The sequence below is a fragment of the Patella vulgata genome, chromosome 5 (genome assembly GCF_932274485.2).
Source record: "Patella vulgata chromosome 5, xgPatVulg1.2, whole genome shotgun sequence".
In the NCBI taxonomy this organism is placed as follows: domain Eukaryota; kingdom Metazoa; phylum Mollusca; class Gastropoda; family Patellidae; genus Patella; species Patella vulgata.
The window spans coordinates 46,698,605-46,712,677 of NC_065883.2; the positions used below are offsets into that span (position 1 = coordinate 46,698,605).

General features: G+C 34.1%; 2 long non-coding RNA genes across 2 annotated transcripts; both read right to left on the reverse strand.

Moving 5' to 3' along the window:
* Window positions 1–648: 648 nt before the first annotated feature.
* On the reverse strand, window positions 649–3,062 carry LOC126821211 (uncharacterized). The gene is made up of 3 exons (XR_007680350.2): window positions 2,281–3,062; window positions 1,650–1,800; window positions 649–1,337 (listed from the first exon to the last, which is right to left on the reverse strand). It is a non-coding gene; the product is annotated as an uncharacterized LOC126821211 (long non-coding RNA).
* Window positions 3,063–4,946: 1,884 nt separating this feature from the next.
* On the reverse strand, window positions 4,947–12,257 carry LOC126821213 (uncharacterized). Its single transcript, XR_007680352.2, has 5 exons — window positions 12,186–12,257; window positions 11,271–11,492; window positions 10,613–10,668; window positions 7,388–7,522; window positions 4,947–5,936 (listed from the first exon to the last, which is right to left on the reverse strand). It is a non-coding gene; the product is annotated as an uncharacterized LOC126821213 (long non-coding RNA).
* Between the last annotated feature and the right edge of the window lie 1,816 nt (window positions 12,258–14,073).

Below are 14,073 nucleotides of genomic sequence, written 5' to 3' on the forward strand. Positions count from 1 at the left end.
CCAAGCAAAATGTTTGCAATTTATTGATTTAGGGCCAGATGAAATTCGTCAAAATTGTCAAATAAATGCTATTTGTGTACTAACAATTCTGAAGTTGACATAAAATTAAATAATTGGTAAAACACCTCATGCCTTCATCCTTGGCAATGAACAGTTTATTGGACAGATTTTGATGTAAATAAAAATGCTCAAAACACAAATGTCATGGGTGAATAAAGAATTGTGGAAATCCATTAACGGTAAAAAAGAATTATCTCCCTTTCTGTCAAATGCCTGTAATTGATAGACTATCAGGTCTTGTATGAATCATAAGACCAGGTGTGGGCAAACAAGCCCAATAATTATTTTGTGTGTTGGATCTCAAGGGCCTGTTAGGGTTGGTTGTTGGATGTTTGCTCAGAAATTATCGCTTGTATGGAACATGCTAGAGTCGATTTGTAGCATATTCTAGCCAGGGGATATGTTTGACAGTAGTTGAGTGATATGCTTTTGAAATAATGGAGATCAGTAGCACTTTATAAGCATTGAACCACATGATTTTTTTCCACTAAGATAAACATTCTAAACCCACATACATGTTCCCTTTCAATTAAACACTACAGTATTTTTACAACTGTACATGTAGCTGTGAACTACTATTTCGGATATGATTAATGGTCAAATTACAAACATACATGTAGATATAAGTTAAAAAAAATAATTGTGTATCTGGGCTGGAATGAAGGGAAAGGTTAGAAAACAGGATGAACAGTTGTGAAATTATTTATTAAAGTGAAACAATCATTGAAAATCAAAATTAAACAGTTACTCTGCACATCAAATGTCATCAAAGTTAATCTCCATTATCATCATCACTGTCACTAAATGTATTAACATCAAATTCGGTCTCTTTAACAGTTTTTTTTTCATTTTCACATTGACTACACATGCACAGGTCTGTACAAGAAAGGGGGGTTGGGATGGCCTAGAGTGCCGCGCTTCGACCTCTAGCTGGTCGGTCACCTCTGGCTTGTGGCTGTGGCTTTGATCCCAGGTGTGAGCGTATGTGGCATGGAGATAGAGGCGTCTTCTCAACCTCGTGGGTTTCCTCCGGGCACTCCGGTTTCCTCTCACTGCTAAAGACCCATACGCGCAAGCGAATTATTGAAATAAAATTGAAACCGTATGTTAGTCCCAAAATGACCTAGTTTGTGTTGAGTGGACGTTAAACCCCATTTCTCTCTCTCTCTCTCTGTACAAGACAACTTTGCTGGCCATTTATGATTCTTTCTCTTATGACATCTTCACAGAATATATTGTATGTGGTTTAATATTCGACGGAGGGCTAGTCATCTTTGCTGAAAAATATAAATAAACATATACATGTACACAATTAAAACAAAATTCTGGAGCTTGGTTTACTCTCATTAATTTCGTACAACAGAGGAAAAAGACACTTACACAGGGGTTAACATCTTATTATCATGCAGAAACCAGCTAATGAAGACAGGAAGGCATTAGCAGTACAAGGAGAGATAGAGAGGAGAATTGCGGTTTAACGTCCACTGGACAAAAACATAGTAATTTCAGGACTCACCCAGTTTTATTTGAATAATACCAGTGGCAAGAAGGCGGAGAATACAAATAAAAAAAACATCACAAATATTTACCTTTCTGATAACTGTCTAAGAAATTCAGTACATGTATATTGCCTATAACATTTTTGGTGATATCTGACCTCAATGGCCACACAATCTTGCCCTCTGATATGCCTTAAAATATCTTCATCCTCTTTCAATTCAGCAGCTTTCAACAGTTGGCCTACAAACAAATTTGCAAACAAATTATACACCATATAGCGTTGAATGTTGTTTGTGCTCAAGGGTGGGGGAGGGAATGTCACTTTGAGGCCTACATGTACATGTACCTGGCTGGTCAACTCTGGCATGCGGTTTAGTTCAGATCCTTTGTGTGAGCGGAAATGGTCTAGAGACAGATCGTCTTAGCAAGGCACCTACAAGTGGGCCAAGAAAATAAAAAACAAGTTAACTTCTCTATGTTTCATCCCTTGTGCAAGCAAATGTGCAACACTTTAACCAATGACTGTGCCAAATCAACAAATGGGGTAAAGGGCTTTACTGGCTAGCTTCATAACAATTTTACAGTGATTGCAGTAGCAGTTCTGTTTCCATTTACAAAAACAACAACACAATAATTAAAAACTGTAGGATGAATATATTTAATATTTATTAGTAATAATTATAAATTTAGTAAGTAACATAATATTAACATTAGGCCTACCTGAGCCTGTTTGGGTCTGAGTCTGTGTTAATACATCCTTCTTCCTATTTTCTCCAACAGTGACAAATCTGTCACGTTTTTTACATATAATACACACAACAGGCAGCACCGATTTACTCTTTCTTTTTGCTTCAGGAGCGTAATTTGTTTGGAGAGCTAGGTCCCAGATCGTCTACACTCCCGCTATTCTCTGGTTGGGTTGTAGCCGGGGATTTTAATTTTTCTTTATCTATACGATTACGGGCAGACCCAATTCGGAATTTGTGTGTAAAAGGCCTGTAGCATGTTGGGTGAAATCCAGTATCTTTTGGCGCGTCGATAAATTCCTTGTTTGATTATATCACCCGAAGTCGCCTGTTCAGCTATCCATTTCGCTCGCCCATCAAGTTTTAGCCATTCATGGGCACATTCACGGAATTTATCCCAGCGAGATTTTGTAAATAATTGTTCTCGTTCCTTTCTAAATCCTTGGTAATGAATAATACAGCGTAAATTTGATGAAATATCAGTCGATTCACGTTCTTTCATGGGCGCAGCCATTACACATGTGTGTTGTTGTTTACAACTTTCAAGGTCGGGTCAGCAGTTCACAATACGAGCTCCTGATTGGCCCATGGTGACCAATCACCAGTTATTTCCCTACGCTTTATAACAGCGCGAGTCAAATAAATCCCGTACGAATAAATTTATATCACCCTTAATGGATTTGAAATAAAGAATTATAAAATGTATTTATAAATATACTATGCTTTATTTGAACCTTATGCCTACTACTATTCTTACCTGACTCTATCCAATTTATTTTAATTATATCTTTCATTCTATTTAAGTTAATTTTTTTTTGCCACCATTCCCCCCCCCTCCACTGTTCCTTATCTCAGACGAAATAATCCCAGATTAGCTGTAAGACCAGATACTCTTTTTTTCTTTCTTTCTTTTCAGGTGCTGGATTCTTCCTTCAGAGAACCAACAAACAAAAGGAATGAACACAAAAAATGAAGATGAAACAGAACCACCATACCGGACAACAAAAACCAAATGGAAGGAAGAATGGATCAGGCCTATCACTCACCGACAAGCCCCAAGGAAGAGTAGCACCGCCCTGCCATTCTACCGGACAGAACGACCAGACCGACAAAATGACCAAAATATATATATATGTACATATCATGTCTCTGTATTTAAATGTTCCTGTCTGTTCGTAATTGTCCATTTTGTCTATATGTTCGTCCATGTTTATGTATGTCTTGCACTGTGCTCGTCTGTCTATGTCTGTGATCGTCTCAAATAGCACTTTTTTACTTTGCACCAGTTAGTCAATGTTTCTGTACATATATATATTCAATTATCTATTTTCCATTAATCACTTTGTAAATATTCTCACCATACACAAATAACATGTTATTGTCTGCGATATCACCTCGGTGGAAGTGGACGTTAAATAAAGCTATTTCACACACAAATTGCGCGGCCGAAGCTTGGAACACTAGTAAATTTTCTTTAAAACATCATCATCTACTTTATAATGGTCGCAGATTATTTTATGGTGGACTGTGTAGCGGAGTTGCACGGTAGAAATTTTGGCTGCCGGCCTAGTGGCATTTAGGTCACTAATATATTGCTGTTTTATTGGCAAGGGATGTTTTACGTGCATTACAATTTATAGAAGGGTCCTTGGTAGATCGGACCATACTAGACTTTTTTGTCAGGGTTTGCTCTGTACCATTGATAAGGGGAAATGAGTTGGGAAATGCTGATGAACTCTGTTGACAATGCTGGGATTGAATATGTGATATACAGGGTAGCTAGCCTTTGACAGTATAATAAAATGTAACGTATTGTGTGATATAATATTATTTATAACAAGATTGCAATACAATCAGAAAAGAGGAAATTGTTTTATCACTAACTGTGATTCATATAATAAATATAAAATACATATAAACAATAAATATATAACATTTAAGGACATATATAAAAATAAGGTATCTAATTGTCATTTACTGTTATTCATAAAATAAATATATGTACACAAAAAAAACCTGTAAATACATATACAGTATATAACAATTATAAAAACAGGTTGCCTAGCAGGCAATAAAACATTACATTTATTGGGCAATTAATATCTTTATATCATATAAAGATGTGTAAAGAAAAAAAATGAATACTGTATTGTATAACAGAATTTCTATGATGTAGCGAAGGGCACACAAAGCCCAAATAATTATTTCAATGTTAATGTATAATGCACATTAATGCAGAAATCATTAAAATAAAATAAGAAGGGGAAATCAGAAAGAATGATGTCTTACAGCAATTTACATGTATACAGTTGCTATCATGTGAGATATGTTGATACATGTATGCATATATCTTGCAAGAGAGAACAAGGGATATGGTTTTATAAGTAATAATGATAGGTTGCCAGGCAATGAAACATAGTCACACAATTAATGTCGTTTGGACAGTCACGGGTTGTCACATATTTTTTCTTTTGTCAGTAAGGAGAACGTTTACAACACATGTAATTATCCGAAATGGTTGGATTTTTTGGTTTTTTGTCTCATGATTTTCATCCATAAGATAATGCAAAGTGATCAAGGGATATAACTCTGGCAGTAATTATTGGATATTGCTGAAAATTGATAATGAAATAAGCTTCTAGTGCATTCACAAGTTTTTCAAAGTGATCAAGGGTCATAACTCTGGCAGTAATTATTGGATATCGTTGAAAAACAATAGGCTTTTTTTTATGATTTAAAAAACAATCACAAGAAACTGTGGATAGCGTCCACAAGATTTTTTGGTAGTTATTATCGGAAATCGCTGAAAAACAATAGGCTTCTTTGTCTTAAAGTGATCAACGGTTATTATTCTGGCAGTAATTATCGGATATTGTGAAAATTAATAGGTTTCTTTGTTTCATGACCTTAAAAAGTGTGTATAAATTTCAAGTCAATCAGATATTAACTTTAGCCTCTAGAGTGTTACAAGAAACTGGGCGACAACCAATGGATGGATGGGCAGACAGACATACAGGGTGATGACAATATACATCCACATTTCCATGTGGGCGAATAGAAAATAGTTGTTGAGATTCATATGGCATTATTGAAACAGTAAACTAAAGAACATATAAGTTTGTTGTCACTGACAGAATATGTTGACAATGCTGTGCAAAGTTAAGTGACATAACTATACTGGTGACAGTGTTGATTCCAGAAAGTGCAGAAATGTTCATAATTGTTAAAATATATAAACAAAATTGAATAATGTTCATTTGTTTGAGAAATGTAACAACACATACAAATTGAGACAGATTAAACGATAAATGATCACAATACATGTATTCATGTGAGGGTATATAAAAGGCAAGATGTGCGATATGATATTATTTATAACAAGATTGCTGCCGTATACAAGATCAGAGAAGGGGAAACTGATTATTACTGATTGTGATATACAGAATAAATATAAAGTACATAAAAAATAAATATATAATATTCAAGAACATTTAAGAAAATAAAGTAGGTTGCCTACCAGGCAATAAAACATGTGTTGGTGTTAAATGTATCAAAGAAAACAAATTCCAACATGTAAAGAATGAGGGCAGAATTTATTTTTTCCCTGTTTTTTCTTTTGCCATCTTTTTTCTGAAAGTAAATGATATATCATTATAAGGAACATACCAACAGTGAGGCTGATGGCTCCTGTTGAAATCCCAAAATAGATGACACATTAAAAAGTATGGAGCAATCCAACTATACACTAATTTTTATCACTCTCAATCAAATAGGATCAGGATTATTTTGTCCCAAACAAATTCCAATGAAATTGATAACTTCAAAAGAACCAGAAGCTAAAAATATGCAATTTTCACACAATCAGGGGCCATAATTCCAGGCAGTTACTATTGGATATAGGGAAATATTGAAAGGAGCCTAGATCTTTTGGTTATAAGGTGCATTTCAAGTTCCATTAAAATTGTGATCACTGCAGGGTTCATAACCCTGATATGCCATATTTTTTTTATTTTTGTGTGCCAGCGGTAGCCTTTTTGTTTGTGGATGGTCGGACACATAGAGGCGAAGATAATATACCTCTACATGAAAATGTGAGCGTATAAAAATGATTTTTTGTATTATCAGGAATCATATTTCCAGAGAGTTATGGTTTGAAATGTGCAGATATCAAAAGGGACTGAAGGATGGAATATAAAGGTATGTTTTAAGTTTCATCCAAATTTGATAAAAATTGGTTTGTGGAGGATTTATATCTTTTGTATATCAAATTTGCATACAAAAAGTAAAGTGGCCATTTTTTTGGGCAGTTTCATTTCAATTTTCCTGAATTTCAAATTCAACTTTCATTATGGTGGTATATCTAAATGATTTCTATACGCCCACATTTTCATGTGGATGTATTATGCTATTGCCCCTGTTGGTCTGTTTGTTCACAATTGTTGTGGACATTCTACAGGTCACAATTATTATGTGATTTGATGTAAGTGGAAATATGTGTATTTCCAAAAGGTCTTGACTGCTTTTGATATGGCATGTATTGAACAGAACTGTATGGGTTGTGGATCCTGTGTGTGTGAAAAATTGCGTTTTTAACTAGTGTATCTTATATAGAGGTTATAATTTTCAACTCATTTTGATAAAACTTGAGATCCATGTTTAAACAGAAGATCTTGGTTCTTTTTTGATATTGAATTATGGCCCCTGATTGTATGAAAAACTACATTTTTACCTTGTGGTTGCTCAGGAGGTCACTATAATTAACTGATTTAAAAAAATCGATTGATTATACATGTATCAGTGTTACACCATAATGAAGGTTGTGTTCAAGTTCAAATTGTTGGGACATAATGGCCGTCACTTGTATGCGAATAGTGTAAAATATGGTATATAAAGGTTGATGACTTTGTAGAGGTGACAATTATAATCTGATTTTGATGAAAGTTGATATGTATGTTTTTAATCCAATGGTCTTGGTTGTTTTTTATATTTGCGCATATCGGACGTAGAGTTTCAACACTAGATAGATTGGAGTAGGAAAGTAGAATGTTAAGTATGATTTCCTTTCATTTGTCTGTACTTACATTTCTCTAATGGAATTTCCAATTACTTTGCACTCCACTGTAATACCATCTACAGAATATTTTGTCATCACTGTTTTCAATAGGTCAGCTTCTATCGTATAGCTGATATCATTGATTAGAACTTTGGGAACCTCCCTGTAAAAAAAGATAGTTTGCCAGGCAATGAAACAAACGCCCACAGGTAAGTTCTTTGGGCAGTCATCAAGAATGGTCAGATATTTTTGTCCTTGTAGGTAATGAAGTATTTTTAATATACTGGAATCTGATAAAAGTAATAACAGATTAACTAATTAATAGTTAATAATTAAAATTTGTTTGGCTTCTTGTTCTGCAAGATGCATATAATAATGTAATGTGAATGTATACAAATTGATTTACATTCAATCTTTTTCGTATGTACTCTAATTTCAAATCAGTTATGTTTGGCGAAATACACCAGACGTTTCAATTGAGTGTCTATTTTGAGAGTCTGGTTATTCCAGTTTACATACGCCATTTGATTTGTGTGCAATTGTCTAGCCTCGTTCCCTGAGTCTCTTGCTAGAACTGGAGCTGAAAGGCATTATGGTACACGATTTGTGTACCAATGGTAAAATGTTTATTTTGTCTTAAATATTGGATATGAAAAGCCCATTCTTTTCCGGTAAAATGACAACATCAGTGTTGATTTAAATTGACAAAACTATTGTGTTTTGAATGCCGAAGACATTGGACGATATTGAGTTAGACACTTAGCTACTTTAAAGGACAATATTAGTGTGTCATTGTCATGTATGTGTGACAAGATTGGTTAAACACACCCCAAATATAATTTAACACAGAGAACATTGCTACGATAGATTCGTAATAAAGGTTTCATTAATTGGAAGTGATGAACGCAAAAGGAAATACAAGTCATATTTATATAAATGAATGAATGAAGAGCGATAAGATACAGTTGAATGTCTGCTCATTTATAATTCCTTTGAAGGCCAAAAGTTGTTATATCAGGCCTCGAAATGTTTGAAAAAAGCTACCTGTCGCAAGCGACAGGTAGCTTTTCATCATACCTGTCGCTTCAGTAAATTACCTGTCACTCTCAATTGTCAAACCCAAAGACTAAGTAATAGTATAGTATCACACATATCCATACATGTAGGTACACACATGTTTGTTTAGGTATTGACGCACATTGCTTCATATAAATATCGTAATATGAAACCTTTTTATTTCTTTGACATCGGAATGCCCAAAAGTTCTTGAAAGTCGGCGAATGTGCTTTGGCTCAGCGGCTCGAAGATTTGTACAACTACAATTCTATCATCCGTAGCCACGTGAATTCCGCAAATTATCATGGTATCACACCTCCGTGCTAAATCGAATAGTTCGACGTTGAGATGTAGAATTCAAATTTTAAAATATCCGTATTGAATTGAATATCAAAACACAAATCAAACCTGTGCATGGCACAGTAAGAAATATGCCGCGTGCGAAAGACAGGTAGCGTCACCTGGAATTCCCGTCTCACATACAATGTATCGGGACTATATTTACGCTACAAATTATATTAATATCCGAGATATTTTTCCGACCTGATTATTTGATTTTGTCAAATTGTCTTGTAAATTATTTAAATGATTAGATACACGAACTTACGAAGCATCGATCTATTGAGCCGTGTGTATTTCCCTTCCACTCCAGCCACTTTCCAATATTTACTGTGGTGTCGTTACGGTAGAATTATTTCAGGTGACGTTTTAATTTACTTAGATATAATACTCCATAATGCTATAAACTAGTGCCAAGTAGATGAAAACAAGCGTAGATGGTGTGAAATTCATTGTTATAAAATTGTCTACTTCCAAACTGAGTACCTGTAGCCTGCGACAGAGCGAAATGTAAACAATGCAAATGGCGGCTTTTCGCGGTATTTCCGTGCTCAATTCTTGCATTTCCCTTCCACTCCAGCCACTTTCCAATATTTACTGTGGTGTCGTTACGGTAGAATTATTTCAGGTGACGTTTTAATTTACTTAGATATAATACTCCATAATGCTATAAACTAGTGCCAAGTAGATGAAAACAAGCGTAGATGGTGTGAAATTCATTGTTATAAAATTGTCTACTTCCAAACCGAGTACCTGTAGCCTGCGACAGAGCGAAATGTAAACAATGCAAATGGCGGCTTTTCGCGGTATTTCCGTGCTCAATTCTTGCATTTAGAAACGACTCTACGAATAAATAAATACGGCCTACATGTACATGACGTGGACTTGAGTATTGTGGTCGTGAGTAATGTGGCCAATTTACTGAACATCAAGTAAAATTTAGTCCACCTGTCGCAAGCGACAGGTAGTTTTATTTGCTACCTGTCGGACGAAAAAATCGCCTGTCGGCGACAAGTAGACGGGTGAACATTTTGAGCCATGTTATATGGTACTGCAAGAGGATATCTGACAATTCAATAGTAAATGAGTGTCAACAGATAAGAGATCATGACAAAAAAGGGAATTGGTCTATACATTCCCTTGTTTTTATCCCTTCTATACCTTTTAAAACATGGTAATCCTCAGGCTTTTTCTGCTTTTCCTTCATGTTCTCTAATCTAGTGGTTGTCAATTCTTTTACAAATTGTCAGATATCCTTACAGTGTTACACAACTTTTTGTCTTGAAGAAAATTATTAGCAAGCAGAAAATTGCTCATGTATTTGTTATCACTTGTCATTCAGTCAGTTATTTAGAGCGATAACTTGTGGTTTCCTCTGTGTTTGTCACTTTTGAGTGATGAAACTGTTGTTACTTATCTATTGTAGCAATGATCTGTGTTAAAATTATATTTGGAAAGTGCTTACAGGTTTATTACATGTGCAATAATATAATGACTGACACCAATATTGTCTTTAAAGTGAATTTGGCTTGTTTGGCATTCCTAACATTATACAAATAATCAGAGACATCATTTGGCAGTAATTATCAGAAATTGTTCAAAAACAAAAGGTTGTTTGTCTTGGGATTCTTAAGTCAAATTAAAATGAATTATAAACGTGGGTCTCTAGAGCGTCCACAAGATTTTTCAAAGTGATTAAGTGACATAATTTTGTTTGTAATAATTTTTAATCTCATGACCATAACCAATGTATATTTAATGCCAATCGGATGCCAATTTAAATCTGTTGAGCTTCCACAAAATATTTCACTATGATCAAGCGTCTGGAATCAGAATGAAGGAATGAATAGCAGTTTACGTTTTCCAATTAATGCCCTGAATCTCACCACTAATTCTGGTTTCTTCAGTTGAATCCTATAATGAGATAATACACAATGTGGTCTGTGTTGGTTAACTTGAATTAAAGTTAATAGTTACAAAGTATAAATCAATCAAAACGGTTATCTCTGCTTACAATAGACAGAATATGCTGATGTTCACTTATTATGGCATTCATCTAATAAAGGACTCACTCCATGTTGATAATGCGAGCTCAATTAGAAGGAAAGTTATTCGGTGATGAAAAAAGGGTGATGGACAGAAGGGAGATACATGCTGGAATCAGAATTAATAGATGACACTTTAATTACACACTTATCTTTATCAAAAGTATCTAGCCCTTATATTTCAATTTGAAGTAGAGTTATTGTGTTCTAAAGTATTGATCAATCAGATTGAAGTCTTTGTATGGTGGCTAAGCAGAAAATGCTTAGACAATTGTTGATGGGGGCAGGGACGAGGCAATATATGTCCACATGTCAGATAATGGTGATAACAGTACTTATATGTGAAGATTTTAAAAGGCAGATATGGTGTTTTTTGGGGGATGATAGGAGCAATATTGTAGTACTTTAAGGATTATTTTAAGGAATATAGATTCTTTTAATTTGTGTAGATTGTTGTGGCTAAATACTTACAATAATCTGCGTCGTCGATGTTGTGTTAATTGTTTTTACTCCATTGAATTCAGAAACAACGACATTCTTCAATGTTATTTTCTGCTTTGTTTGCAATGGATTTTCACAATATTGGTTCCATAATTTAACATGTGCCTGTGGTTCACTTGTGTCAGGGTCAGAATTTGTTGATAAACGTATTAATTTTCTTCTTGAGTTTTCCCCGGAGTATACTTCTCCAATCTGCAAAATATAATCAATTGCAATATTACAAACAGTTAAGTTTTGTAATGGTAGAAATATTATTGTCATAGAGAGTTAGTTTGGATATTTTGTTGCTTTTGGTTTTTGATACGTGAGATATATACATGTATCATAGTAGAAAATGGTATTGAAAACTTTGTAAACAAAGAGCATGTAATTTGTTTCTTTGGAAATTGCATGCTTAAATATGTGAAAATAACCATTCAAAGTATTGAAATATGCGCATACTTGTGTTTTGTTCAGAAAATATTGTTATTGACAACTGTTGAACTACATGTAGGATAGGTTGCAAGGCAATGAAATATATGCCTACAGCAGCTAAATCAGTTGTTGACAAGGGTTGATGCATATTTATTCTTTTGTTGTTATTTGAGGATATTTACAATTGTGAATGGACGTACAGGGGTGACAACAATATACGTTCACATTTTCATACTATGAGAAGGCATTATACTAATTTATACATGAAGTTTAGATCTGATACATGTGAATATTGAATGGAAACAAGATTTTTTAAAAAAATAAACCAATAATTTAAGTTTAAGTTTTGTCAAAGGGCAAAAATTGTGACTTGTAAAGTGTCTATGAACAAATTGTGGCAGACAGGAGTGACGACAACAAACATCCACATGAAAATGTGAGTGTATAAAAAAAGATGCAAATAAAACTTACATGTTGAATAAATCCACAAACACTAAACCTTCTCTTTGTTGGGGATGACACAGCATCTGGAATGGATACTACTGGTGCGGTGAAGAGTTGCAAGGCAGTGTTATTTATTGTACAAGGCTTTGTAGAAAAGATCTATGAAATAAACATATTGAATAGGTGATATAGGTTTATTTATATAGCCATTATTGTGATAAATTCAAGGTATATTCAAGGAATGATTTGAAATATATTATTCAATGTAGAGATTAGAGAACAAAAGTAAATTTAAAGTTTATTATTGTTTTACTGCTTTGGTCAAATTTGTAAGGGGGGAAGGTGTTTTCTCAAATTAGGACAGTTATTGTGTTCCAAAGTGTTGACTAATCAAATTGCTTATTGCTGTCATTACAGTGAGGAGAAAATGCTTATTATCAAACTTATGTCATGGTACTTTTGTTATTAAATTATACGCCAAATTTAATCACTCATTTAATATGAACCTAATTTAGCAAATGTGAATTTTTGTCTATATATTATGAGCATCTTATTTTGAAAGCAAAACCCATAAATTTAGAAGCCTTAGATTTAGGTTCCATGCGAAACGCTTGAGAAGTTGATTAATTGGCGTTTTGGTGCAATCAAGCAGAATTTTTTGGGGGCATAATTTTCATTTACAATTACTGTACGTGTAAATCCAATAATGAATTGGTGTAATTTTTTTATTAATAACAATTTGTCTGTAATTACAAATCAGTTGTTTTTGAAGAAATATTGTAAGTTTCAATTAAAGCTGTTCTTCTTGCTGTAAGATCACAACATCAATGTTGAATTAAATTGACAAACAATAAATGTTTCCAACATGTAAGACTTGACATGATACTGAGATAGAGAATCAGGTACCTTAAAAAAAACCAATGGTTTTGTTGAATTAAAATACGGAAATGGGCTGGCTATACATACTCTTTTTTGAAGAGTATATATATGTTTTTTTGAATATTAATGGATGCTATACCTCACTATGGCTTTTTAACCGATATCCATCTGGACTATTGTAAACATTTTTCAATATGTAAAATTTGTCTTGATCCATTTCGTCTATAAATTGTTCAGGGAATGAGATAAAGTAGACATCATTTGATGTCACAAAGTGAGATATACCATATCTTGATCCTTGGTTGTTTTTTCTGATTTCAGTCTGATAAACGGAGACCGTAACGTTACGACAAAGTCTAACACTGTAAGTACCAAATAGTCATACGAGATATGTGCATCTCATCAAATTCAGCTTATACCATACCCACAATAATGTTACGGAGTCAGTGAGTTCAACTTAGACAATACGCTGACCTTCCACTGACCATGCTTATAATATAAAATCTGTCAATGACAGCTGATTCATTGTTTAGTTTTTTATATGATATATTTAATATCAATAATATATGTATATGCATGCTTTATTTTACTTTACACGACCTCTAAAAATGCCCCAAATCGTAAAAATACGACTTTTTGGATTTCGATCTCCTTTTTTCGGCTACCCCGGACATTTTCAAAAAATGATACAATGATTTCACACAACAGGCCAGCTATTAGCCTCTCGATTGACAAGAGTTTCATCGCCCTTCATTCATTATAACCAATGTCATCGTGCCCTAAAGAATCAACAAATCAGCTTGCTTATCTCTGCTTACCCTAGACAAAAAATGCTCATCTTTGAACTCAATCATGACATTGACCTAGTGAACGCCTACACCAAGTTTGAACATTCTAGCTTAATTAGAAGGAGAGTTCTTGTGTTCCAAAGTCCCGGCCCTTCAAATTGCTTCTATTTTTCATTTTCAATTCAAAATGGTGACCATCACGTGACCGAAATCAAAATTCTGATCCGATAGATTTTTAGGCATTCCTT